This window comes from Panthera tigris, chromosome A1 (assembly GCF_018350195.1).
Source record: "Panthera tigris isolate Pti1 chromosome A1, P.tigris_Pti1_mat1.1, whole genome shotgun sequence".
Classification (NCBI taxonomy): domain Eukaryota; kingdom Metazoa; phylum Chordata; class Mammalia; order Carnivora; family Felidae; genus Panthera; species Panthera tigris.
In genome coordinates, this window is record NC_056660.1 from 45,683,823 (window position 1) to 45,703,474 (window position 19,652).

At 32.8% G+C, this 19,652-nt stretch overlaps 1 protein-coding gene across 2 annotated transcripts in view; it reads right to left on the reverse strand.

Moving 5' to 3' along the window:
* The window catches only part of DACH1 (dachshund family transcription factor 1), a 429,592-nt gene that overhangs the window by 12,570 nt on the left and 397,370 nt on the right, over positions 1-19,652 (reverse strand). The window lies entirely within an intron of this gene.

Sequence of the window (19,652 nt, forward strand, 5' to 3'; positions counted from 1 at the left end):
TGAATTGCTCTATGGAAAATCCTTGTGGCAAAGAGCTGATGGTGGCCTCTGGCCAATAGCCAACAAGGGAACCGAGGCCCTCGATCCAACACTCTTGAAGACAGGAGGCATGCCAACAGCCATGTGAGAAAGCTTGGAAGTGGATCCTGCCTTAGTTGAGTCTAGAGAAAACTGCAGCCCCTTCCAACATCTTATTGTAGCCTGGGAGAGACCTCAAAGCAGATGACCCAACTAAGCTATTCCCAAATTCTCTTGAGATAATAAATGTTGTAAACCACGAGGTTTAGAAATAATATGCTGTGCCACAGTGCATAATTAATACTCCTTGCTTTACAAGGAAAATGTGCTGGTCAATGTCACAAATAAATACTTTGGTTCTGTGACTTACAGTGTTTTAGTATAGTACCTCAGTTTGCTTTCTTCTGGAACACAGAAAAGATTGATAACCCAACTCTGGGTCATTTTGAATTCACCAGGCCAAATGCCACTTTGTGAGTTCTCTTGGAAGGTTGCCTATACTTCAGAGAAATAGCAGAACCAACCTGCATGTTTGCCAGTACAATATTGTCTTAAAACACCAAACTAATTTTTAAAAAACTCTGACTTGCTACTAATGAAATGGATTATTCTATACCGCAGAATATTTTTACATCTTTAGAGGATTTGTTTAGCCTTTTAAAACTCAATATTGTATATATGTATATCCATATCCATATATATATATAAATACACATTAAATATGTATATCCTCTGTTAAGTAGAAGTAACTTTACTTATATTACCTTAGGGCAATTTGATTTACTGGGAATGAAAAATAGGTTTTCCTTAAAGATTGATGATCTTATTTCATGATGTATGGTGGCCTCAGAAATAAAAATGATAATTGTCAATAGTCTAATTCTTGTAACAAACTTGTCTCAGAATAATAGTCATTGTATCAAATAGTTGACCCAATGTGACAGAACCAACCATCCCAGGAAATTGTAAAGCTCCATACTGCTGAAGCTATTACCATTTAACGAATTACCAAAAAAGAAAAAGGACCAAAAGAAACAAAAAAGATTCTAGATCTCTCTATTAAAGGCACTTGGAAAGATACGAGATTGAAGAAGAAACCAGACAACCTTTTTAATGTCCCTCCAAACTTTTGATTCAGTAGTGGTGATGGGCTAAGTTCAATTTTGATTAAACCTGGTATCTTGCAATATTCGAAACTGTTGTTTATCATACTGCATGCTTCCCAAGGAAACAGACATAATTCTTTTTGCAAACTGATCAGGAAATATCAACAAAACCAGCCACAAACAATGACAAATGTAAGCCACTAAATGCTTTCTAAAGTGGAAAACAATGAGAAAACAAACAAAAACGACAAAATGTGCTATCACAAAAATATGCAATGCTAATAGATAACTTTACATTTTATGAATTGCCTCTGTCTCTAGACACAAAGAATTTCAGGACACATTTGAGCACTCTGGACTGACTTACAATTTATGTTTAAGTTCCAATTTGTTCTCAGCATATATTAAATTCCATGAGATTGTCAAATTTCTTTAATTCGATTTCAAAAAATAAACACAAAAAAGTCTACAAATAAACATTTAAAGTATAATGTAATAAATGTGCATATATTTAAGAAGAAGATAAATGCTGATATATGTATATTTCATGCCTAGTGTCAAATTCTGCCCTGGGTCATGGTAACACAGGCCACTAGTTCCATCACAATTAATAGCTTGTGGCTGTGGCCACTGTCAGTATTTCCTTATTTTCCCATCACTACCAATTGTGACATGAATAAAATTAACTTATATGTCACCATGTAGATCATTATATCTTGAATTAAGGTTAGACTTCTAGAAGCATTATGAGTTTAAGGAACTCATCTAGGCTTATGTCAAAACTGCTTTATAGTAAAATCTTTATTTTCCCATCAGAGAAACTATAGGTTATTTTTTTAGGGCTAATTCACAGTTACACTTAGATAATACCAAATTGCTCAGCCAAAAATGCCTAATTTTATCTTAATATCCTTGATTAATTTCCATTGGGCAAACCTCAGTTCTACCTCTTTTTAAGGAAACCTATTTGTAAGCCTTAAGGATATTAACTTGTAAGACTTGATTAATAAATACTGTCTGTTTTCCCACCGTAATAGCATTTTGGTGTCTGTATGAAGAGCTCATTTTAACAGCTCTCTTTAACAGGTTGGTTTTTTGCTACTTCAGTGGTCGGATGAGAATTCTTTCAATGCTTCAACTCTAACCAGACACTTGATGACTTTATTACCAAATGCTTTACGTATTGAAAACTCATGATGCTCCTAAAGCTTAAAAATATACTGCAGGACAAGTATTATTTTGGTGTAACACACACTTGGTTTTGATAATCCAAAACACTCTTACATGAACATTTTTTTACTTACTTACCAAGTCCAAAGAATAAGTGTAATTTTTACTTTTCCCTTCATCAAAATAAGAATGTATTATACTGTTCAAATGATTGCAAAGAATATGTATGCATCAGAGGGAAAGCTAACAATGAGAGTAAATTATTGTTGCTTTTTTGTTTATGACTCTATTCAATGTAGTTTGATTACTTGAAAGGACTGATATCCAACATATTGCCATATGAAACAATATCATGAAAAATACATGTCTCTTAATGCAAGAGTTGAATTGACAGTTTGTCATAGGTAAAATCTGCAGAATCAACAAAGATGCAAAATAAATAAGTCAAAATATGAGTTATCTAATATACCACTACGTATTTTTAGCATTCTCTATTCTAATTTTATGTACGTAATCTAGCACTGTAATTTTTTTGGTCCCAGTTTTATTACATTCACTATAATGGACAAAATTCAACGCTGAGTAATCCATCCTTTCTGACTGCCATTAAAAAAAAAAAAAAGAAAGCTACTTTATGTTTTCTCTATTAAAAAAAAACTATTAGGTCATTCATTACAAATAAGGATGGTAGAGAAATGTATTAACTCAGTCATTTGAGCATTCTTTCCTTCCTAATGTTGCATTTGTTACTCTTTATAGTAACCTTTTCTTGGAGAGGTGGCTTGACACTCTAAAAGAATGACAATATCAAGATTAAGCAAAGAGATTCTACATTTTCAACATAAGGCTTTAATGGTGTCCAAAGCTGTATCTCTTGTCTGGTCCTCATGTTCAAACTACCTCATACCCACGCTCCAGCTTCACATTCACCTGGATGCTTACTTTACAACTCTATCTAAATGCCCCCAATGACCTGGATCTCTTTCCCTGACTACCTACTTCGAATTACAATCAAAAAGAATGAAATCTTGCCATTTGCAACTACGTGGATGAAACTGGCGGGTATTATGCTAAGTGAAATTAGTCAGAGAAAGACAAAAATCATATGACTTTACTCATGTGTGGACTTTAAGAGACAAAACAGATGAACATAAGGGAAGGGAAGCGAAAATAATATAAAAACACGGAGGGGGACAAAACAAAAGGGACTCATAAATATGAATTACCAACCGCTGTTTCTGAAGTCATATGTTGTTTTCCCCTTGTCCTTCACTGCTCACTTCCTCTTATTCCTTGCACAACACCAGAACTCGAATTCTCATTACCTGACTTCTGAGTTCATTACATTCTTCTTTATTCTTATTCTAGACCAACACTTCCCATGCAATGTTTATATTGGACTTAGGACTTAATATGTTAATTTCAGGTATAAAACAAAGGGGACCAGATTTTTTCATATTATTGTGCAGTAATAATACCAATGAAGTGCTTAACGAGAAAATTTATTTTCTTTTTCATTTATATTTTATTTATTTCAGATATAAAACAAGGGGGACCAGGTGCAAAACAAAGGAAAACAGATAAATATGCCTAAATATTATTTCGGTATCTGTTTAACGCCATACTCAGAAGCAAGCATAATATTTATGTATCTCCCATTTGAGAAAATTACATAAAATATGTCAATAATATGGCTACTCAGAAGATTTAGACTTACATATGTAGACTTAAATGAATCGTTACCAATCACCAATTGGAATTAATTGGTTTGTTTATGTTCTGCAAGTACTTTTGTTTACATTTCAGAAGCACTAGATCAAAGCCGTACTTCTTTAGAAGAGAATGATAGATCTTTTATATCTTAAGGGAAAAACAATAACATTTTCTAAATTTCAGGTTCAATCTGTTAAATTAATTTTAGGCCTTGAATACAGCTTCCCAAAAGTGTACTAGTGAGTCCTTATAAACAACAAAGTTAAAAATAAGTCCTATTGGAAAAACTTCAAAGTATGACTACCTAGAATGTTTATAGAGTATGTTAGTTTTTAGATACAGAGGCATACACGTGGGTATATGATTTGACTATATTTTGATTTGTTAAAGTGATTCCTGGTTTCCTATACAAATTTAATGTGTAAATATTTCATATTTCTATATAACTAAAATTTGATTTTATTCCTACCACCTCTGAGCAATACCTGGACACCCACAGCTTTATCAAAAAGTATTAACTCAATGCATATTTTACTAGAATTATTCATGTATCTCTATATCTCACTAGGTCAACTATCTAGAAACGATATCATATGTTTTCATTTTTTAAATAGCCCCAGCACTTGGTGTATAAGCATTTGTTAAAGTGAATTGGTTACAACAGATAGATTTACCAAGAATTAGTTACCAGAGACAGTTGGCCAAAGTTCATTCCGTGAAATATTATTTTTAATTCAATAAAAAGGTTTTGTAATCAGATGATTTTAGGAAATGCTAATTTGACTTTTAAGTGAAATATATCAACTTTAACATAGGACTTTTAGAGTCTTTAGAGTATTAAAAATGAACTTCGAAAATTCAAGAAGATATATATTTTTAAATGACATTCATTTTTCACAGATGGCCATTTTTAAGCTTTGTTTTCCCAAACTGTTCATGAGATGATTCTCAGAAGAAGACATTGATATCAGTCTAGAAGCCATGTTGGAGAAGCATGTTCATCTATGGTTTTTCCATTCCATACTGCAGTGAAGATTTCATAGCAGTTGCAGTGGTCAGAAGGGTTTTAAGAAGAGACAGGAGGTGACACGTATTTATTTTAAAGGGATGAGAATAGAAGTTCTAAGGTTTCATTAAGATTTAAATTTGTGATCTTGGAGTCTCCGTAACTTTCCTTGTTTGTATTCTGTATTTATTTACTGATTAGCCTAACCATATGAAAATGTGTACCTCCAGTTACTGGTTAGAGAGGGAGAAGACAAAAACCACAGTAGAGAAGAAACTGAAATTAAAATTAGCACAAAAAATGATTTAAAAATGTCTAGTTTTATATATTCATATGTTTGTCACATTGCTAACTCATTTCATTCAGAAATCATACATGCTGCAATAGTTAAAAACAATAATCAAAGTCATTGATTTCAAGGCTCAGTAATCTAAACTGTCATTGATCCATTAAATGTTGCTAAAATTGCATGTATACTTGGTTCCTAATATTACACCCTGAAAGTGTTAAAATATAAAAGCTTCGGAAGAATGACATAAAATTTCACCACTTTGTTGGCTATAAAATTTAACATTAAAAAAATAATTGGAAGTGTTTTTGTATTTCCTTTGTTTTGTAAAAACAACTTGCAAAAGGAGCCTATTGAGTTGTGATAATTCACAGCCTTTCTAGGTGAATTGCTGGGTTTAAAGAAATGTCTGTGTTCCAATTTTCTCACAAAGGAATAGAATCATATATTGAAATACCTTTCAAAGCAAGGCAACCAAGAACTGCGTTTGAGATCAAAATGGACAATTACACCAACTAAATATTTAATCATTAACTTAGAAATCAATTCATATGTGACTTAACAAAAACAAAACACAAAAATCTAGCTATACTACTGAAACTTAAGTCTATAAACATCCTAAAAATATTGACCTAATTTCGGTATGTTTATTTATAACCACTCAACCATTAATTATCATAACATTTTTGCTATGTAGATAAATGCTATCAATATTTTTGGAATTAGTTGAGACTTTATCATGGATGTGATATTATGAGATGAGAGAATGTGGAAACTAAGCTAAAGCCTGTTCCCAGCTTTGTATCAAAATGAGATTTGATCACCTGTTAACATGAGAGCTCATATTCTTTAGTGTCTTTACACTTTTGGATGGATAGTCTGTTGGGGATTGAGCCACCCCATTGAGTCTGTTGGGGACTGTTGATGATTTGACACGGGTAACTTTTCGAAAGCCAGTGCAATCAATCAATTCAGTGCAATGGATTCACTGCCTTCATTTGCTATATTAGTAGGTGTAACAAAAAGCAATAAGCCACTAGTTAAATTTTGCATGCATTTTAAATCTTTTTTTTAAGTGTATTTAAGAGTGAGAGAGAGAGAGAGAGAGAGAGAGAGAGCACATGAGTGTGAGCAGGGGAGGAACAGAGAGAGAGGGAGAGACAGAATCCCAAGCAGGCTCCATGCTGTCAGCACAGAGCCCCATGCAGGGCTCAAAATAAGGAACCAAACTGTGAGATCATGACCAAAGGTGAAATCAAGAGTCAAAGGCTCAAAGGACTGAGCCACCCAGGCACCCCTTGTCTGCATTTTAAAATCTCATTGTAGGACTTCTACAAATAGTGGAATAATACGACATGTAGAAATAGTTTTTTAGGGCCCTAGTTTGATTCTGCTACTGGTAACCCTTGGAAAGTTAGTGCAAATATATCACAAATCTCAACTATATCCCATTCAGGAAAAATAAGAATTATAAGAAATTCATTCCAAAAGATACATCATAATCATATAAATGCCATGCCATTAACGTTTTTCTTTTTATATACCATGTTTACTTCACTCTTTTCACTTATTGAGTCTTGGAGATATATTAACCAGAATTGTATTTCTTAGTGAAATATAGCCTATGAGCTATAGTATATAATTCATCAACCTTTTACATTGAAGTACCTTTTGCAATTCTTGAAATGTTTCTCATTCTAATAATTTAAGTAGTATAATTAGAATTTACAAAATAAATAATTGGGCATTTCTAATCCTTTGCAAATATCATACCAATTAAGTGCCCAACACAATGGGATTAATCTGAATTGCAAAAATTTGAAGAAACGTGGGGAAGTGGGCCTCAAAATTCTATCTCAAAAGTATGTCGGAAATCAAAGCAGCTAGCGGAAGTCATTGCACTCAATCTAAAAAGCTTGGAGAGCTGTTCTCTTTACTTGAGACTTTTTTTTTAAGCTTATTTATTTTAACAGAGAGCACATGCATGTGAGCAGGGGAGGGGCAGAGAGAGAGGAAGAGAGAGTATCCCTTGATCCTCACATACCAAACCCTGAGATCATGACCCGAGCCAAAATCAAGAGTCAGATGCTTAACCAACTATGCCACCCAGGAACCCCTCTTTACTTGTGACTTAAATGCTATTTTTAATTTTGTTTATGTGTTGACATAACCTGACATACTATGATTTTTTTTGGATTGAGAGAACTTTTCTCTATTATCAAAGACCATAAATAAATATTTATCTTATTCAGACTTCCACAGCATTTTAAAAAATCTATACTTTTACATAAAGTTCCCTCAGGAAAGAAATATGGTAGTACTGAGTTTATGGTCCCGCTTCGGCAACAGTTGACTAGAACCCAGAACCATCTGTTGGGTTTTGCAGAGGAATATACTTTCTGTTCCCATTGTCTTACATCTAATCTTCTTCTCATTTGTGAATTTTTTCTCCATTCCTAACAGTTTATCTAGAGATAATGGCTCACTGAGACATTTCATTTAACATTGCTGGATAATTTATAAAAAGCAGTCAAAAGACTATGATAACTTGAAAGAAAATAGACCTAGAACTATATTAATCAGTAAAAGTCATTAAGAAAAAATAAAGACATTGAAATTATAATGATAAGTAAATATCATTTCATCATGAAAATCAAATAATTAGCTCTTAATCTGTTAATATGGGAATTTCATAAGTTAATATAACACCATAGTATGGAATCAAAGTTAAACACACCAAACCTGATTATGTATGGGAATAATTTATGGTCTAAAATCTCCCCATCCAGTGCTCTTTCTCCCAGGGAGAAATAAATAAAGAGTGAGAGTCAGATCCAATAATTTGTAGCCATCATTCATGGTTTTATAGGTGTAATTAGTAAGCTTAAGTGGAGATTTACTATCTCTCGAGTATGATTATATATGAATTAGAAGAGTCTGAAGTTGCTCCACACTATATGAAAGTACAAACCATATTAAGAGAAATTTGCCAAAATATAATAAAAAATTAAGACACTCTAACACTTCCATCTTAAATGAGTCAAGAATAACTAGTTTATCTTTTATTTGATTTGCAAAGAGATAAATAATCATACTGAATATGTGGCTGCAAATAAATGTCCCCAAACCGTATTATTTAAATTGACATAAATATTGAAATTCACACTCTGTCATGAATTTTTTAAATGCCTTGGAAAATCTGGTAAATATAATTTGCATTTTCCAGCTTAAAACATGCTAAAAGAAATAGCATGTGTCACATCTGGGAAAAAAATCATTGGCTTAAAACAATTTTAAGATCCAAATCATGTTTATTTTTTTACCAAAATGAATACTATTGCAGGTATTATTACATTAAATTTGTACATAATTGTGAAAATAGCAAAGTCTTTTAGCATTTAGCCTCTACCAAGCACGTTCTAAGTTCCTTACATACATTAATTCACTTAATTCCATAACAACTCTGTGAGGTAGATATTATGATCATTGTCTATGTTTTACATATTAGAATGCCAAAAATCAAAACGTTTAATTTACACACTCAGTGTTATACAGATAATAAACATCAGTGTGGTGATTTGAACCCAGGCAGTCTGAATCCAGAAACCATGTATCCATAATGTACCATGGACACATGACGTGTATGTGTAGCATGTGTTATGATATCAATAATAGAACAGGTCTTAGCAGTTAAAGTGAGTTACCAGGGTCACAACATTATTGAATGGTAGTTTTGACAGTAGATTATGACTCTCATTCTACCACTGCTCTCCTAAAACGAAATCATCTAAATGTTAAATTTTAATCCTTAGAAATTAGTTATTTATAAATAAATTCTTAGAGTTAATGCTAGGGAAAATCTGTTTGGGCATTTCTTTTGTAACTGATTACTGATTATTTTTGTAACCTGGTGGATTTCCTTTTTCTTTTTATATTTGGGAAAACTTCATGAGAAACTGCAAAACACGAGAGCAGATGCAGGCCTAAGAAATGTCCATTGCCTAATAAAAATGCCTTTTTACCTCCCTAAAGATGATCCTGGAGGAAACCAAAGTCAATTTAACTGATTTTATCTCATTACTAAACTTTACGTGGAAAGAACCATATATTTGCATTTTGAATCTTAATCCTTATAAATTTATGCCACCCTCATTATCTGGCTTAACATTTAGCCACTCATAGCCACTTCATAAATTATCATGAGATAAAAAGATTGATGTCACGTAGGAGCAAGGCATATGGAGTCAAAAGGACTCAGATGTCCTGGTTCACATTTTGATTCCAAGCAATCCACTTTATGTTCATGGGCCTCAGTTTTCTCAAATATAAACTGGGCTTGTAGTAAGAGAAACAAAAATAATGTATGTGAGAAAGCTGTGGCCACCCAGGTGCCCCTCGCCTGCATTTTAAAATCTCATTGTAAGACTACAAAGCAAACATTGAATTGCCTTAGACAATGTTGACTGATGTTCTTCTTTGGAATATTCTGTATCACGGTTGCTTCAAAAAGGATAAATATCATTAACGAATCAGCAATTTCCCTTCCCTTATGTATTTTTACCTTCTGGGCTCTCTCCCCCCACACTCTTCCTGAGCTCTCGTGAATATGTGCTCGTTGGCACTTGATGAGAGTTTGAATTTCATCCCTTCCAAGGCACCTCTCTTGGTCTTTGCTATGATCTCAGCTTGTGAGAGAAGAAACCCTTGCTGCAAATCCCGATCAGTCAGATTTAGAATAAAGTTGGAACTGTGGAGCTTCTGTCAGGAAATACTGTCAGTCTAGCAGTTGTTAATAATCGCAAGTGGATTTTAATGGACTAATTTCTTTGAACCAGTTAAAATATTTTCAAGCAATGAACCATTTCCCAAACAATGAAACAGACTGATTTTTCTCATATATAAGAGAAAAATCTCGCCCACTATTTCAGCCATAAAAATAATATTACCATTGAAAGAAATGATTGGGCCTTTGTAAACCTTACTTTTAAAACCAAAGAGCTATATTCATTTATTCATTTACAAAATGCTTTGCCACCTTTCAGAAAGTGAAATTGGACTTCCTTTTTAAGTGTCACTGTTGTTAAAATGATACTGGATGTGAAAAAATGTGTTTGTTTTTCAGCTGTTGTAAGTCTAAAGAGATTTTTCGAATACTTCAATTATAAAAACATTTAAAACATACAAACTTGTGCAATTTTTATTTTAATGAAGATGAGAAGTTCATTAAAGAAGATAAATATTTCATTAGATGTTAAATAAAACAAAGAGATTTTTTGGCTTCTCTCAGCACAAAATTCCTTTGAAAGATTAATTAATACATGCAAATTATGCAAATTAGACCCATGCAAATATTTTATGAAGACAATTAAGGGAACCATTAATTACTGCTTTTTTTGCTTCAGTGAGATTCATTCATTTAATTTTAATTTCACTTTAACTGTTTTGATGTATAATCTTGCAGCTAAGAACTTTATCTTTCCTGGCGGGTCACTTAAACTTATAAATTTCATCAAGTGAGTGCACAGAAATCTGTAAAGATATTCTCTAGACTATGTTTAGTATCAAGAGAAATTTCTGACACAATGCACTCCCAGAAACAGGGAAACTGGAAGGGAATGTGAGCTCATTCTTGGACAAGGTTCAACTGCTGGAAAAGCAATTAATTTGCTTTGGCTGTGCTAATATAGGGGAATTAGAAAGTGTGACACAAGACAAATAGAAATAATTAGTTCTCCAAAATGATGTTCTCATTAATATGGTTCGAACAGTCGAAATAAAAAACATTATTGTGGCATGTCTGCATTCTGTCCCTAACCATGGGAGGTGGAATAATGCACCATAAGCATTTTTACATTTATAGTCTAAATGATGATGTTTTATTTTTTTAAAGAAGAATTTATAGCAAAGGGTGTTATATATCTTGAATATGTAAACATACACATGCTATCAAAATTGACGACATACTTTCCATCACCAGGTGTTTATGTACCAATTTTTTATTTTGTGCATACAAATCCCGTAATTCAGTGAATAGACTTTAAAGTGAGGGTTCTTTTCTGTAACTTAAATATTTTCAGATAACTTTTATAACTCCTGGATTATAAATAACATTTTTCAGAAAATAAAAATCTATTTATGTTCCACCTCAAAGAAATTACTGTGAATATTTATTAAAGGTTCTTTTAGAACTGGGCTACTTTTACTGTGGAAGGGTAGATACAAAGAGAGGAAGCAGGCTATGTGAATATGAACCACTGGAATTAGTCCTCATTTATTTCTAAATGGTAACCTTCTTCAGCTTTAGTAGACTTTATATACACTTTCTCTTGTAACAATTGTCAATGAGCAAGTTAATTGGATAGAATGGTCATCAACTCTTTCCTTTGGTAAAAGGACTGAAAGCAAGAACTTATGTTAAATAAATTTTTCTTAAATCTGAAGATGAGAATATTCTGTCTAAAAAATAAGATATTAATGGAATGTATTGATCATAAAGAAAACCCAATTTCTTCCACTGTCTAGTATTCATAATAATAAAAAGTATCATTAATAAAAATGTATACAATATTAAACAGACAGAGGCAGAGGCTTATTTTTCTACCTATCCTCTGACATTTCTCTCATTCCTACAGCCACTCACTGTTGGTACAGAACTACGAAAAGTTATAAGTGGACACACATCATCATCGACATTTGTTGAGCTCTTTACTATTAAATAAAAATAGTAAACCCACAGATCTTAAAATTAAAGTTTCTTTCTTACAAAGATAACCTCATTTCATTCATCCTGAAATTCATAAATTCCGTACTTTCTATCGCTTAGTCCACACAGATGTATGTTATGCCTTCTAAATTAGGATCATTTGTGAATTTCATTGATATACTCTGTTTAACCACTGTTCCACATCACTAATTATGATGTTAAGTCAAAATGGATCTAGCATTGATCTTTTGGGCTCCCTGCTAATATCTTTCTCAATTTCCATTTATCACTGTTCTTTGATTATGGTCTTCAGACAGTATTCAAGGCAAGCCACAAACACATTCATGAAAAAGCCAATTTAACTCAACTGTACTATGCTAACCAAACACTATATTTTCTGTAAATAATTGGTCTGTTTCAATATTCAATTACAATTTAGTTGTAAAATGTCCTTTTTTTAACCCTCTTTAAATCTCCAATTCTAATTAATTATTCCTGATATTCCCTATATCCCCTGAATTCTCATAGAAGCTACCATCTATCATACTACATTTACCAGGAAAAATTATGTCAACTATATTACAAACCAAGTCCAATCATTTTGCTTTAATTTAATCTGCATAATATTTGGGCAATGGAGTAAGATTTGAAATCACAAAACAAACACAGTTCAACACAAACATAATAATTAGAATCATGCTTTTACCCATAAGAACGAAGAGTTTAGAAAACTAGGTCTATGGAAATAATATGTTGAAAATCCTTTTATGTAAGTAATAATTATAATGAACTATATCTTATTACTATTTTCAGCAACTTCATACTTAACTGCCCACTATGTCTCATTTCATGTATAGTTAGTTTAAATTATTTAAGAAGCCATTACCAACAAAAACCGATAAAAGGCTTTCAGCATTTGGTGTTTAAACATAGCCCCCTGTGTTCAAAAACAAGATTTACTTTTTATACTTCTTAAAAGAATAAAAATGCTTCTACTGAAATTATAAGAAAACATTATCCTAAAATTTTATAAAATATCCCAATTCATGAATATCTCTGACACTTCCTATTTAATAACAACAACTCTGTCGAGTTAAATGAGTAGTTAACAATGACCTATGATAACTATGGAACAATAGTCTGTTTATTGGTTACAGCCTGCAATCAATATCAACTTTTGTTCAACTTAATCAATGCTGTCTCAAATTGATTAGCTGCATTGAAATGCTGCCAAACACCAGAAACCAGTGCCAAGAGACTAGAAGTAAATTTATTATTGTTTTCTTTTGTTCATAGTAATATAATTCTAATATTTATTTTTTAAGATCAAGAAAAATAGATAGAGGCAATCCTGATAGTGATTACATTATTTGTAAGTGCCTCAACAATAGTCAATATGCCATGCGAGCAGCAGAGTTTTGATGAACTTTCTCTTTTTCCCCCCTTTTTCTTTTCATTCTTTTCTTTTTTCTTTTGTTTTCTTTTCTTCCTTCCTCCCTTCCTTCCTTCCTTCCTTCCCTTTCCTTTCTTTTCCTTTCCTTTTTCCTTCCCTTCCCTTCATTCTTCTTTCTTTTTATGAAACCTTCCTCTGCCCTCTTTTAAGTTAAATAAAAACATCTTTAAATATGAAAAATTAGATTCCAAGAGCAATAATATTCTTATAAATTTCTACAAACACTCTACTGTGGGACCAAATCATTATATTATAAAGAACAATTTTCTGAAAAAAGAAAAGTAAATTACATAACAGAGTAATAATAGCTTCAGTGTTTAACAGCTAGTTGCTAGGCACTGTAAATATGTTAAATCATAATAATAAAATTTAATGTTAACAGTTAAGACTTAACTGTATGCATACCCTTGCCCAGTATATGCTGAATGCTTTACATAGATTATTTTATTTAATCCTTCTGAGCATCCCTCTGAGGTTAAGCAATTACTAAAGGAAAAAACAAAATAGTGAGGCAGAGATTTGAATCTCATTCTCACTCCTAGCATTTCCTAATCGCTAGTTCTGTAGAGGTGCCTAGAAAGCCTGCACTCCTAAGTTAAACTTAAGGGTCTTTTCTTTAAGTATTAAAAATAGAAATGTGCATAAGAAAATTATATGAAATTAAATTTAAACAATACTTCCAAAAAGATTTTAGAAGTCCTAAGTTTAAGTAACTTTCAGTTAGGACGATTAGAGGGCAAAAGTCTTGGAATACCATTTAGTAACTCTGTTCAAACACATACAGCAAAAGGAAATGAACAGGTTCTCCAAATGTCTTATATTCAATCACAACTGGATTTGTGTCTGATTTTAAATTGATCTTAAGCTCATTGCATGCTATGTGGCAGGGATGTAGATAAATCTTTTATCTAAATATGATTAATTTCTTAGTATCTTATATCGCCTCTTTGCTTTCTTCACTTAGAGTGAGTTTTCCCCAGGGTGTCTGGAAGTGTCTATAAACATGGTATAGGCATAATGATGGATTAAAACTTAAAAAGCTGGAAAATAAACTTTTTTTTTCCTAATCTTGTATCATTCTCTAGTAGCTGTCAGTAGACTATTTTGAACTTCTTAAGCCGTTAGCAGACAATGTGCTAACTATTCAAATTGGGTCACAGGACTGCAAGTGTTATCCTGGAAGAGAGAGAAGTGAGTTCAGACAGCAAGACATGGAGGATAGAACAAGGACTTTGGGGTCATAAACATGGATTCACATGTTTGTGACCTCACTAATTCATAGTGCAAATGTGAGAATGTTAATTAGCCACTATGAACTTTAGTTATCTCACCTCTAATGTTTACTTATTTATTTTGAGAGAGGGGGACAGTGTGAGTGAGGGAGGGGCAGAGAGAGAGGGACAGAGCTCCACATGGGGGTCTATCTCAGGAATCCTGAGATCATGACTGGAGCCAAAATCAAGACTGGGACACTTACTGACTGAGCCTCCGAGGCACCCCACTTATCTCATCTTTAAATTAGAATATATAGAAAGACTCAATAAATATCAGCTTCCATCCACGTCATGATTTTAATAAGCAAATACTTCCATTTACTATATAATATCCCTAAGTCTAAATGAAAGAACATGCATTACTAGGAAATTCATTGAGTGTTAAAACATTTGATTCAATTAAAAAAATTTTGATAAAAGATACAATTTCCACTCATAAGAAAGATATGCATTATGATGCTTTGTAACTGTAAGTTGCTAAACAAATAATAATAATCATCACATATTTTAAAAGAGCAACAAAAGCACATTTTAGCAATCCTAACCTAAAACAATCAGGATGTGAAAAGCAACTGTACTGAGTTATATTCCCAACTCTGATTAACTCATGTTATAACCTGTAACAAGTATGTGCTCTCCCTAAGTCTCACTCTCCTTGTCTGCAAAATGAAGAGATTTAATTGATCTTTAAAGTCCGTTGCTAGAGCTAAGGCAATAAGCTCATGTAAATGTGCTTGGCATATCAGCCTTATTCCATAAATATTTGTTGAATAAATAAATAATTTTTAAATTATCTTCAAATATCTAGGAAGCAGAAAGGAGATTTTTTTTAATTGGAAAAAAAAAAAGATTGTTAATATGAAGGCCGGTCTTTTATGTCCTTTTATTGGAAGAATATTTGGTTTGCTATGATCTGAGATCAGTCAAAAAAAAAAAAAAGAATAAAAAGCCAAACAGTTCTGATTATGGCCATTGGATGTAAATAAAAGAGATGTACTTTCAGGTGAAGTCAAGATTTTGCAAGCATGAATTGAAGATATTCTAAGACATCAGAGGAACGACGGTCCACATTTCCATTGATTTTACCAATTCATTTTTGGTTTACAAAGACAGGTTTTCTTAAATAAAAGAAGCCAAAGCTATTTGGAAAGTGAACCTTTCAGACTCTGGGAATGTATAAAATACCCAGGTAAAACAGCACTAATCCGTGATTCTAGAATGTTATAGTTTGTGTCTATATATTGATAACCTAAATAATTTATGGAGAAGATTTAATCATGTAAAATTATAAGGAGCATAAGGTTAATGTATAGTAAACAAAAGATAAAAGTATTATTTTAAAAATGTGACTATAGCATGTTAAATTAAATATAAATTTAAAATGAAAAAAAATGAGTGTAAGTGAATCTTCACAGAATCCAAATCTTCAGTCAAGTGTGCAAATAAGAAATAACATTACACATACAAGAAGCACAAACATACATACATACATACATACATACATACATACAAGAAGCATAAACACATCTTGTTAACTCAGCTATCAGGTATGAAAATTAATTCTGCCAGAATCTGTAATTCTGACTTTCCTAGTTTGAATTATACTATCCTTCATTTCCTCGCATCAGTCTCTCCAACCAATGTCTGAAAAATGTCAGACATAATAGACATATTATAGACATGTCAGAATAATAAGGACCCATCTACAAAATCAAACAGGTCCTAAGTCATCAGTGGTTGATACATTCCTTCACGATATAGCAAACATTCAACACTGTGAACATGGCACAAACATCTGATATACTCAGATATATATGTCAAGCATACAGGCACTAGGGGCACATTAGTCACCAAAATAGGCATTGTTCACATTCTGTTCAGCTACCTTCCAGAGAGGAAGAAGACCTTGAAGGAGGAACTACAAATGCACAGCAGGTTATTGTGGAGAAGAGAAAAGTAGGATAAGAATCTCAAAGAAGAGAAACTAGACGCCGGGGCCAGGGAGGTGCTGCAGGGGCGGTGGTGGAGTCTGGGCAGGATTCCTGGAAGCTGCCACTTCCATAATGAGACTTCAAGGATAGGTAAGTAAACGCAAAGAGGAAGGAAACATGTCCCTGATAGGTGAAGAAAGATTCGGGACTTTCAGGAAATCGAAAGAACATGGGAGGATTCGAGGACGAGGGGAAAGAGTTGTATCCAGTTTGGTGGGTGAGGGAGGGAAATGTGTGCTCTGCTCTTCCCTTACTATAAACTAAGGAGGATTCTGCATCAGACAGGCGAGGGCTTGGGTTCCCTAGGGAAGGAACACTGGATGGAGACAGGTTGGCAAGGGGTCACAATCCTTCAGGTTTTGGGTACTGGACCTTGAGGCCTCTGTCAGAACTTGGGGCAAATAAAAGTTGGATATTACCTGGAGCACTTAAGAGGTGTCTGAATGGGGCTGGAGAGATATATTTTATCAATTGTCAAAACACGTATGTTAAACCATTTAAGTGGGTGCCATTGCCTATAAAGAGAGATTAAAAAGAATTTAGCTGGAGAAAGCCATCATATTATAGATTTGGCTGCACACAGTGTGGGGATGGGTGGGGGCAGAAAGGGTTTTGGTGGATATTTATTAACTAGTCCAAAAAAGTGTTCCGTAAGTATTTATATGAACTTTGTCTACTCTGTATATTCAAAAGATCTTACAAAAAGCTTTAAAGTAAGATAAAATTTTCCAACACAAATCATGACATATAAATCTGTAAGACTCAAGGCATGAGAGTTAATCACCATATAATTCAGCTCCTGAAACAAGTTGTTTTTTTAAATTTTTTGATGTTCATTCTCTATCCATAATATCTCCACTAAACTCATGAATTTTGAGTTGCTTACGAGAAACACCAGCAATGAAGAATTTATCCCTGTGTAGCATGAGATGATTTACTTTACATATCAAAAGTAAGTAAATTACTTAGGGTCTCTTTGCTCAGGAATATCTTCCAAACATCTTTCTGGTTTCCTCCTCCCCTCTCGTTTATAGTTTTACAGAAATGGTGGTACTAAATGCCAATGAGGCAATATTTAGTCTAATCCGAGGTGCTTATTTGGAGGTAATTACCTGGCACTTGAGCGGTATTTAAGTGCCCAACTGCTAGGTGACTAACTCTTGGGCCAAGCATGGCATTTCTTTATTGCCAGAATGTTAAAAATAAATACATGAGAAGCATAGAGAAATGTGGGTTTCCTTTGTCTTTCCTAATTAAGTTGAGTTTATTTTGGAACAGAGAATAATTTCACTTATGGTTGAACCAGGAGCAAGAAAGAATACAAAGAGTATTATAACACCTGGGCTTGGGGACACCAAGAAAGAGAAAGGCAAATGGAGAAAGAGACTAAGTTCGTGTCATTCTTATATTGTGAAGCAGCAAGTGCTCACGGGCCCCCCAAATGCATGACACAGACCATTTCACAAACTAGCAATGGATTCCAATTCTTTCTTTGCATTTCCTGTCGTGCTTAGACTCAGAATTTAACTCAATGTTTTTTTATATTTGATTTCTTCTGTTCACAGTTCATTTTGTTCTTTGTTCCTACCATATTAATCTAGTCTAAGGTGTTTTTTTTTGTTTGTTTTTGTTTTTTAAAAAAGCTTCAAAGGGCTAAATGAGCTTATTTAGTGGGATTAGAGTAGCAAAAGATGATCTCTTTGCTCTGCCTGGTATTATAAATATCTTGGGTGGTACAACGCTGTTGAAATACCTTTTTAGCAATTAAAATATAAAAATACAGATTCATCTATAATTTTTTATTACATTTGAGAAAAAATCATATTATCTAATTAAAACCATGAATATTAGGTGTTTTGTTGAAAATGAATTGTGCTTTTGAACAGTATAATAAAACTATTAAATCTAAGGATAAGTATGATAAAAGTAGGGTATTATTGATTATTCACATTAGAATTCAGGAACACATATTTTTAATTGACCAGCTGAATGAATGAATGAGATGATTAAGATTTTATATTACAACTAAAGCAAAGCATTAAATAACTCCATAATCATTTATATTTGGCTTTATATTACTATGTATAATTGTCCTTCAAGTGTTTTATTGCCTTAATTATAAAGTTGTTTGAGCAGGTTTTCTTTGTTACTCAACTGAGAGCATTCTGGATAGCAAAAAGAAGGCAATTTATAATTTAAAATTTACTCAGAATAAGCAAATCACAATAGAAATTGAAAGTAGTCAATACTTCAACCTTATACAGCAAGACTTTATCCATATTAAAGTGTATATTTGAATATATGTGAATTTTACAAATTCAAATTAATAGAATTATAGCCTAATTGATGACCAAAATATTACTTGTAGAAAATTCCTGGAATAAACATTATGTCAACCACGCAAAATGTTTAATCACTGCCTAATTGCTTCTTAACATTGAAAACATATCTTCCATTAATGTGCAGGAATATATTCTATCATTTTTCTTGGATTGAGTTTGACAACTTTGAGGATTCTTTAGATACCAGATAATTTATATATCACATCTTCCTGGAGACTCATGTGCTTTCTCAGACCACTTTGTCCATTAGCTAAGTTAGGACATGAGTGGTCTGTGAACACACAAATTAGGGCTGATATTTACATTGACCTTATTGAAGTTATCATTCCTGATAAAGAGGACTGGCTTTGATATTACTCATTGGTTAATATGTGTATGCAATTTTTAAGAGAGCTGCAACAGAAATCTTATGATTTTAATAAGATTATATGCATATACACGCACATAATTTTGCTGATATCCATAATGCTCTAAAAAATAAGACTTTCTTAAATGTACAATTGCATTAATCTTATATATACAAGGAGATGTCTTGCAATAACATATGGTTCGATCCTCAGGATTTAAAATAATAATTATCATGGTTT